Source organism: Triticum aestivum, chromosome 4B, assembly GCF_018294505.1.
Source record: "Triticum aestivum cultivar Chinese Spring chromosome 4B, IWGSC CS RefSeq v2.1, whole genome shotgun sequence".
NCBI classification, from domain to species: domain Eukaryota; kingdom Viridiplantae; phylum Streptophyta; class Magnoliopsida; order Poales; family Poaceae; genus Triticum; species Triticum aestivum.
This window is the reverse complement of record NC_057804.1, coordinates 668,949,910-668,957,969: the sequence shown is the minus strand read 5'-3', so window position 1 is coordinate 668,957,969 and position 8,060 is coordinate 668,949,910. Positions and strand designations below refer to the sequence as shown.

Here is an 8,060-nt window from a genome sequence, read left to right as displayed (position 1 = left end):
ACACCAGCCCCTGGCGCCTCCACCTCCCCCCGTTACGTCTCTCCCTCGTAGTCTCGGCGAAGCCCTGCTGCTGTGATGCCCTGCATCCACCACCACGCCGTCGTGCTGCTGGATCTTCATCAACCTCTCCTTCCCCCTTGCTGGATCAAGAAGGAGGAGACGTCTCCCGTCCCGTACGTGTGTTGAACGCGGAGGTGCCGTCCGTTCGGCGCTGGTCATCGGTGATTTGGATCACGTCGAGTACGACTACATCATCACCTTGCAAGCTTCCGCACGCGATCTACAAGTGGTATGTAGATGCAAACTCTCTCCCTAGACTCGTTGCTTAGATGAACTCATAGATGGATCTTGGTGAAACCGTAGGAAAAATTTTAATTTTCTGCAACGTTCCCCAACAGGATCTTGGTGAAACCGTAGGAAAATTTTTAATTTTCTGCAACATTCCCCAACAAGTTGGCCAGCCCCTGGTGGGCTGGGCGCACCCCCTCCCTTGGGCCCTTGCGCCTAGGGTTGAGGGGGGAACCCTAGAGGGGGCGCCCCCCTTGCTTGGGGGGCAAGTCCCCCCTCCCCTTGGCCGCCGCCCCCCCTCTAGATGCATCTAGAGGGGCCGACCCCCTTCTCCCTTCCCCTATAAATAGAGGGGCGAGGGGAGGGCTGCAAAACACCATTGAAGGCGCAGCCCCTCCCCTCCCCAACACCTCTCCTCCTCCGCGTGTGCTTGGCGAAGCCCTGTCGGAGAACTGTCACTCCACCATCATCACGCCGTCGTGCTGCTGCTGGAGCCATCTTCCTCAACCTCTCCTTCCCCTTGCTGGATCAAGAAGGAGGAGACGTCGCCCGTACCGTACGTGTGTTGAACGCGGAGGTGCTGTCCATTCAGCACTTGGTCATCGGTGATTTGAATCACGTCGAATACGACTCCACCATCACCGTGCAAGCTTCTGCTCGCGATCTACAAGTGGTATGTAGATGCAATCTCTCTCCCATGACTCGTTGTTTAGATGAACTCATAGATGGATCTTGGTGAAACCGTAGAAAAATTTTTAATTTTCTGCAACGTTCCCCAACATGCACATGATGTTTTCCTCGCAAAATCGTGCACATGTGATGCAAATCCGCTACATGCTCTCCAACCAGAAGAAGAAGGTTGGTAGCATACACCATACTTCTGGCAGACTTGGCAGGTGGGTTTGTTGCGGCTGCGGCCTCCACGGCCACGGCCCTGCCCCTGGCCACCACGACCTCCACCGCGAGCTGCTGCATTGGCGGAGGAGAAGATCTCGCCGATTGAAGTCTGCTGCTCAAGATGAAGCTCGGCGCTAAGCAAATACGCATAGAAGCTAGCGAGGCTCACTGGCTCATCACGTGCCGTGATTGAAGCAACAAGGGGCTCATATTCTGAGCCCAGACCAGCGAGCATGTAGCCAAGAACCTCCTCATCGGAGATGGGCTTGCCAACTGACGCCATAGCATCGGCGTAGCCCTTCATCTTGTTGTAGTATGCAGCAGCAGATAGGTCCTTCTTCATCTTCGCTCATGCCGGCATCACCATGTATATGCTCGTCTACGTCGATGACATCATCATCGCTAGTTCATGCCCGACTACTATTCGGCGTCTATTGGATCAGCTAGCCCAGTCCTTCCCGGTGAAGGACCTTGGGCCATTGCGGTATTTCTTGGGCATTGAAGTGGCTTCCGATTCTGGGGGGCTCAGTCTTACTCAGAAGAAATATGCTACCGACCTTCTTCTTCGCACACACATGGAAAATTGCAAGCCAGTATCAACCCCCATGAATGTGCAAGAAAAGTTATCACGCGACGTTGGCGAAGCACTCAATGATGAGGATGCCTTTGTCTGCTGCAATATTGTTGGCGGTCTGCAATACTTGACACTCACCAGACCCGACATTTCGTTCGCTGTTAACAAGGTTTGCCAGTTCTTGGCTCAACCAACCAAGGTCCATTGGGAGGCTGTAAAACGAATTCTCCGCTATGTCAAAGGGACAATATCCTCTGGACTCAATATACGGAGATCACCGTCTACACTCTTGAGCGTTTTTACAGACGCGGATTGGGCTGGATGTGTTGATGATCGGCGCTCAACCGGTGGCTTTGAGGTCTTCTTTGGGCCAACCTTAATTTCTTGGAGCGCACGGAAACAGTCAACCGTGTCACGCTCATCTACAGAAGCAGAGTACAAGGCGTTGGCAAATGGGACTGCTGAAGTTACTTGGGTACAATCATTACTCAAAGAGTTGCGCATCTCGCAAACGCGCCCTCCAGTTCTATGGTGTGACAACCTCGGAGCTACCTATCTTACAGCGAACCCTGTATTTCATGCAAGGACAAAACACATCGAGGTCGACTTCCACTTTGTCCGAGAGAAGGTGGCACTAGGGGCTCTAGAGGTCCGGTTCATAGCTTCAAAAGATCAGGTCGCGGATATCTTCACCAAGCCATGCACGAAGCTTATGCTAGACCGGTGTCGTCGCAATCTCAATCTTGTGTCTGGCGGTTGAGATTGAGGGGGTGATGGGGTCATGTACCTAGGGTAGGGTCATGGACCTGATCTAAGTACCTTACCCAAGGACACCCTTAGAAGAGGTCGCCTTCCAGTCGACCAACGAAGGACTCACTCGACTGAACTGAAGGACTCGACCACGAAGACTCACTCGACCACCAGGAGGTCAAGAGGCACTCTGCACTGCAACGGCCTGTAATTAAGTAGGCTTTATGATAGTAAAGACACTATTATGTGGGGCGTTACCAGTAACGCCCCGGACTTAACTCACCTTAAACCCTCTCCTACGTGGGCTGGCTGGGGTCCTGGCGCACTCTATATAAGCCACCCCCCTCCACAGGTAGAGGGGTTCGGCATCTTGTAACTCATATACTCATAATCCACTCGACCGCCTCCGGGCTCCGAGACGTAGGGCTATTACTTCCTCCGAGAAGGGCCTGAACTCGTACATCCTTTGTGTTTACAACCTCTCCATAGCTAGGACCTTGCCTCTCCATACCTACCCCCCACTCTACTGTCAGGCTTAGAACCACGACAGGGGGTGTGTTAGCTGTATTACGTTAGTGCTCTAGCATTATGGCTTAGTGCTATATAGAAGGTCTAGAGACTTCACTCTTAATTATCCACCATCTCTTGATGTGTAACTGAAGTTGTACGAGCTGTATATAAACAGCTGAATTCTATTGAGAAGAATCACGGCAAACAACATCTTCTGTCTGGCTCATGGGATTCTTCAATGTTGTTTATTACCTTAACGTCTTTGTTTAATTTATTTCATTGTGAACTTTTTGGATCATATGATTCTTCTGTGTTGTTTATTACCTTAATGAGCACTCGTAAACACTCACGAGCATAATGAGCCCATAACGAACCGAGCTGAACAGAAATTTTAACTTATTAATATTAACGAGTTTAATGATAACAAGCTTAACAATAATGAGCTTAATGATAACGAGCCGAACGAGCCTAGTAGATCGTTAATCCAGCCCTACAGTTATGGTGCAAAGAGAGGGTCTATGTTGTTCTGTCCCTTTAAATATAAAATATTTGGTATATAGGGGCTGTTTGGTTCATGCCCATGTGCGCCTTGCCAAATCATAGGCGCCGTGGGCGTGTCAAAAAATTGGCGAGCGATTCATCCGCCCTCGCCCAGCCAACGAATTGGCGTAAAACTACATGGGAAAAGTGAAGGTGCGCTGACGTGCCAAAATTTTGGATCTCATCCAAACACCAGGCGAAGCCTCGCTCAACGCCCATGTTTTGGCAGGGATGGCGACGGTGCCAAACCAAACAGCCCCGTATGGACTGTATTTGCACTTGAAGACTACTACGTTGGTGGGATACAAATTCATCTAGAAGCTGAAGACCCCTCCTTGTCCTTAAGATCAGGATATTGTTGTGGCTGATGCTTAAAATAGCATATTAACCAAAGATAATTTGGTGAAAAGGGGGTGCACTGGAAATGAACAATGCCAAATTTTGTGGGCAAATCAAAACAGTGAAACATCCGTGCTTAGGCTGCAGCTTGGCGAGACTTGTTTGGCAGGTGATACTATGTGCCTTAGGTCTCAATAGACCACATGACGACGTTAAAGACTTACTGGCAGACTGGATCCAATCCTTTCCAATGGTGCGTCGTAAACTGTTCCTCCGTGGTGGGGGTAGCAATATACTCGTTATATCGAAAGATAGGAATGGGGTTTGCTTTATGATCCTACTGATGTTCTCTAGTAGTCCCTCCGATCCATATTACTTGTCACAGCTTCAGTACAAATTTGTATTAAATTCGTGACAAGTAAATATGGATTGAATTTTTCCCTGATCTTAACAGCCGGAGCATTTTGCAAAAGGACGGGATAAAAAAAAAACAATTGAAGAGGTGTGATTAATTAAGGTGAAGAGGGAGGCGTACATGTGAAGCCACGATTGGAACCCTATGATGCGAATAAGGGTGACGTACAGCAACCTCCTCGGGGCATTTCTGTTCATACAATGATCTTCGTTCATGCTTCATTGGACATTTCTTTGTGGAGTGTGAGTGTGTCCTATAGTAGTGTGTTCTCATTGTGCAGTGCTCACGTCCGCTGTTTACATACTTCCTGGGATAATTTTGTTTTCTTTGATGGAAATCGATGACAGAGGCTGGTTGGCTTGAAACTACATACTCTATGCAGGTGTTTTTGCATACTATAGGTACACATGCATGACGGCAACGCACACGCACCCGGCCGTGTATGCGTTCTGGCTATGCATATACTGACACATATGCATGCGTACTCTAGCTAGGCTTCATCTGCATGAGGCCTTGTTCGGTTGAGGTGGATTTTGAAGGGGATTGGAAGGGATTGAGGGGGATTAAATCCTCTACAAGCCAAAATCCTCTTCAATCCCTTTGGGAGGAGGATTAAACTAACAAGGCCTGAGTGTGTGCTCCATCCTCACGTACATACCTCTCGTGTTTATACTCTGTACCGAACTATTAATCGTTGTTTTCCTTCATCGTTCCCCACTTCCATACTCTGACATCTGGCGGTGCTGTTACGCTCAGCACCCTAACGCAACCGATCCATTCCCGTATATATCGAACATCGTGGTTGTCTTGTGCACTATTTGACCGTAAATATATCACGAAATTTGCCCGAATCGATTGATCCCATGTATACGTAGCAGAAAAGTGCATCAAAATCAAGTGAAATAAAGATTGATGCAGTATGCATCGGAAAACTATCTCTCCAGTAATTGCCTTGATAGAAATGTCTTCTTCTTCGCTGGAGAAAGAGGGATCTGTCGTCTCCAACTATTCGCTCCCAATTGCAGGACAAAAAACAATTAGAGGGAAGTAGCTAGACAGCTACGAACAAGCCAGATCTGGGAATCCACCCACACATCAATCAAGTTACTCCAGCAGATCTGGGAGTATACAGTATACTAATAACCAGCAGCAAAACAACGTTGGAGGCAGGGAAGGGCGGCGGAAATGGAATGAGAGGAGAAGGTAGCTGACAGACCGGCTCCTGCGATTGCTGCGCCGACGCCAAGCCTCCGCATCGTCGTCGCCCTCTTGCTTTTGCTTTGCTGGTCGATCGGCAATGGAAAGCGGAGGGTGTTTGCTGCTAAGCTAGGGTTTGCAAAGATGCCTTTTAACAAGAGTGGCTGCGTAAAGGGGTAACTCCGTCGGTGCATTTTTTCTTTCTTTCTTTTTCTGCTTTCTGACATAGCTAGCGAAATGGGAATTGAGTGCCTATTGGAATGAAAGCGATTTTCTACCGTTCTCGTTTCTACTAGTATCCCTTCTGCCTGCAAAGAGACAAAAACTTTTCTAACATGCACCTCGCTATATATCTAATTAACGCAAATACTAAGAGGCTGGCTTTTGTTCTTCTCTCATATGGCTACGCCTTTTTTACCCCGTAACCAGCTGACGTCATGGCCATGCGCGTTGTACATACGCACGGGACGACAGGTAAAAGAAAAAACGAAGCTCTGCTAAATCATTGCAAGTTTTTTTTTCACGGTAAAGTAGGCTGGACGAAAAGGTCGAAGCTCGTGAGCATAATGAGCGCTCGATAGTTCGGCTCGTTGCTTGTTAGTTAATGAACCAGGCTGAATGTTTTTTGCTTGTTAAGATTAACGAGCTTAACGAGTGAGCAAACGAGTTTCATGAGCTAACTAATTTTCAAAAGTTTGACATGATATGCCTAGTTCAAATCAACCCAGCTTCAACACTTCTCCTAGACCTAGTAGCTAGCAGCCAGGAGACCCTAGAGTCAACCAGGAGCCAGCCGCAGGGAACCAAACATCCTTATTTATTTTATGCCGTCGTGAATTTTTTATGGGATCATGGCATTCTTCTGGGTTGTTTATTATCTTAACGTTCTTGTTTAATTTAGTCAATTGTGATTTTTTTTATGGGATCATGGGATTCTTCTATGTTGTTCAATACATTAACGAGCACTCGTGAATACTCGCGAGCATAACGAGTCCATAACGAACCGAGTTGAACAGAGGTTTTAGCTCGTTAATATTAACAAGCTTAATGCTAACGAGCTTAACAATAATGAGCTTAATGATAACAAGCCGAGCAGCTCGTTAATCCAGCCTAAATGCAAGGTTAATAGTAAAAACAACGGTTATATGTAGTTGTCTCATTACTTATATTAATTGCCCCTCCATATAAGAGTGAGGCGTATTTAAATGTTATGTCATAAATGTGTCCATCTTTTCTCTCTCACAAAAGGTGTCAGATAACATGCATAACTGGACAGAGCGTCTGGCTCCCTGAGCGCTCCCCTCCCTAGGGTTCCTCCTACGCCGCCGCCGGCTCCCCGTCGCGGGTAGCCACCGGCGCGCACCGCCGCTAGCTATACCTGGCCAAACCTCGGGCCGGGCCCGACACAAAAAACTCAGGCCCGGGCCCGGCCCGGCCATCGGGCCTGTGTTTCTGGGCCCGATCCCGGCCCGAGCACGTAAAAGCCCATCGGGCTTCGGGCCGGGCCGGCCCGACCTTCAGAAAAATGGAAAACGACGGGCCCGGGCCCGGCCTTCGGGCTCAAAAACTAGGCCCGAGCCCGGCCCGGGTCGGCCGGGCCGGGCTTCCCATGGCCAGGACTACCGCTAGCTCTCGCTCGCGGCCCCCACCCCCTCCCTCCCCCATACCCCCGCGTCGCCTCCCCGAGCGAGGCGACTGGGGGCCCCTTTCCCGTTCCCCCCAGCGCTCCTCCCTCCTCCCGCCGCCGCCTGCGCGCGTGGTGCCGGCAGCGGCGAGCCTGCCTGTCCCCGTGTGTGGCCTCCCTCTGCTTGGGCGTCGGTGGGTGGCAGCGGTGCTCCTCGGCTTGCGATGGTGCGGCTCGACGGCGGGACTCCGCGGGTGGCGGACGTTCCTGACGAGTAGCCGCTAAGCCTGATTAATTAGTTGTGCGAACAATGAATGACCCAGCAGGTGCATAAGAATGAAAATCAAGTTTCGGAAATGATAGTACGTACGTACACCTTAGCTTACCATCCCACTCGATGTAGTTCCGGACAGTAGCTGCCCCTGACGCTGGCGTCTCCCCATGACGAGTAGCCTTCGGCGCCGGCCGTCCAACCGAGAGAAGCAGCACCCCATGCCGCAAGCCAGATGCAAGGCCATTGAGCTTTGCAGCGAGGAGCTATACTAGACGGACTTTCCTTAGCCGGTTTTCTGGCGGGCACCGGGCGGTGTTCTCATTTTGTTTGGCCAGGACGAGATGCTGATAAGACTTGGAGCAACGAGAGGACTTGGTTGGTTGGCCAGTCGTAGCTGAGAAATTTCCCACCGCGTGGCGTGTGTGGCTAGAAGCTGATACGTTAGCTGTCTAACCCTCTTGTCATTTTATAAGAAAACACGTTGCATTTTGCCTACACGTCAGGGACTCATAGTGCCGTGTGTGTTATGCGGGCCTTTGCAGCAGCCGGCAAGTTACCAGTGTCGTCTGTTCACAGTGAGCATTAGCCCACACAGGCTTGCTGCTACCCTGATTGCGTCCTGTCTGCACCGGATTAGCAGGACGATCGACCA

General features: G+C 50.0%; 1 protein-coding gene and 1 pseudogene across 1 annotated transcript in view; both read right to left on the bottom strand.

The window, feature by feature from the left end:
• The window catches only part of LOC123094050 (uncharacterized), a 47,697-nt gene extending 39,870 nt beyond the window's left edge, over nt 1-7,827 (bottom strand). The window contains exon 1 of the mRNA XM_044516136.1: nt 7,521-7,827. The gene's annotated coding sequence lies outside the window, so the exon portion shown is untranslated. The remainder of the gene's footprint in view (nt 1-7,520) is intronic.
• LOC123095319 (uncharacterized) lies at nt 1,312-1,448 on the bottom strand (annotated as a pseudogene).
• Nucleotides 7,828-8,060: the final 233 nt, after the last annotated feature.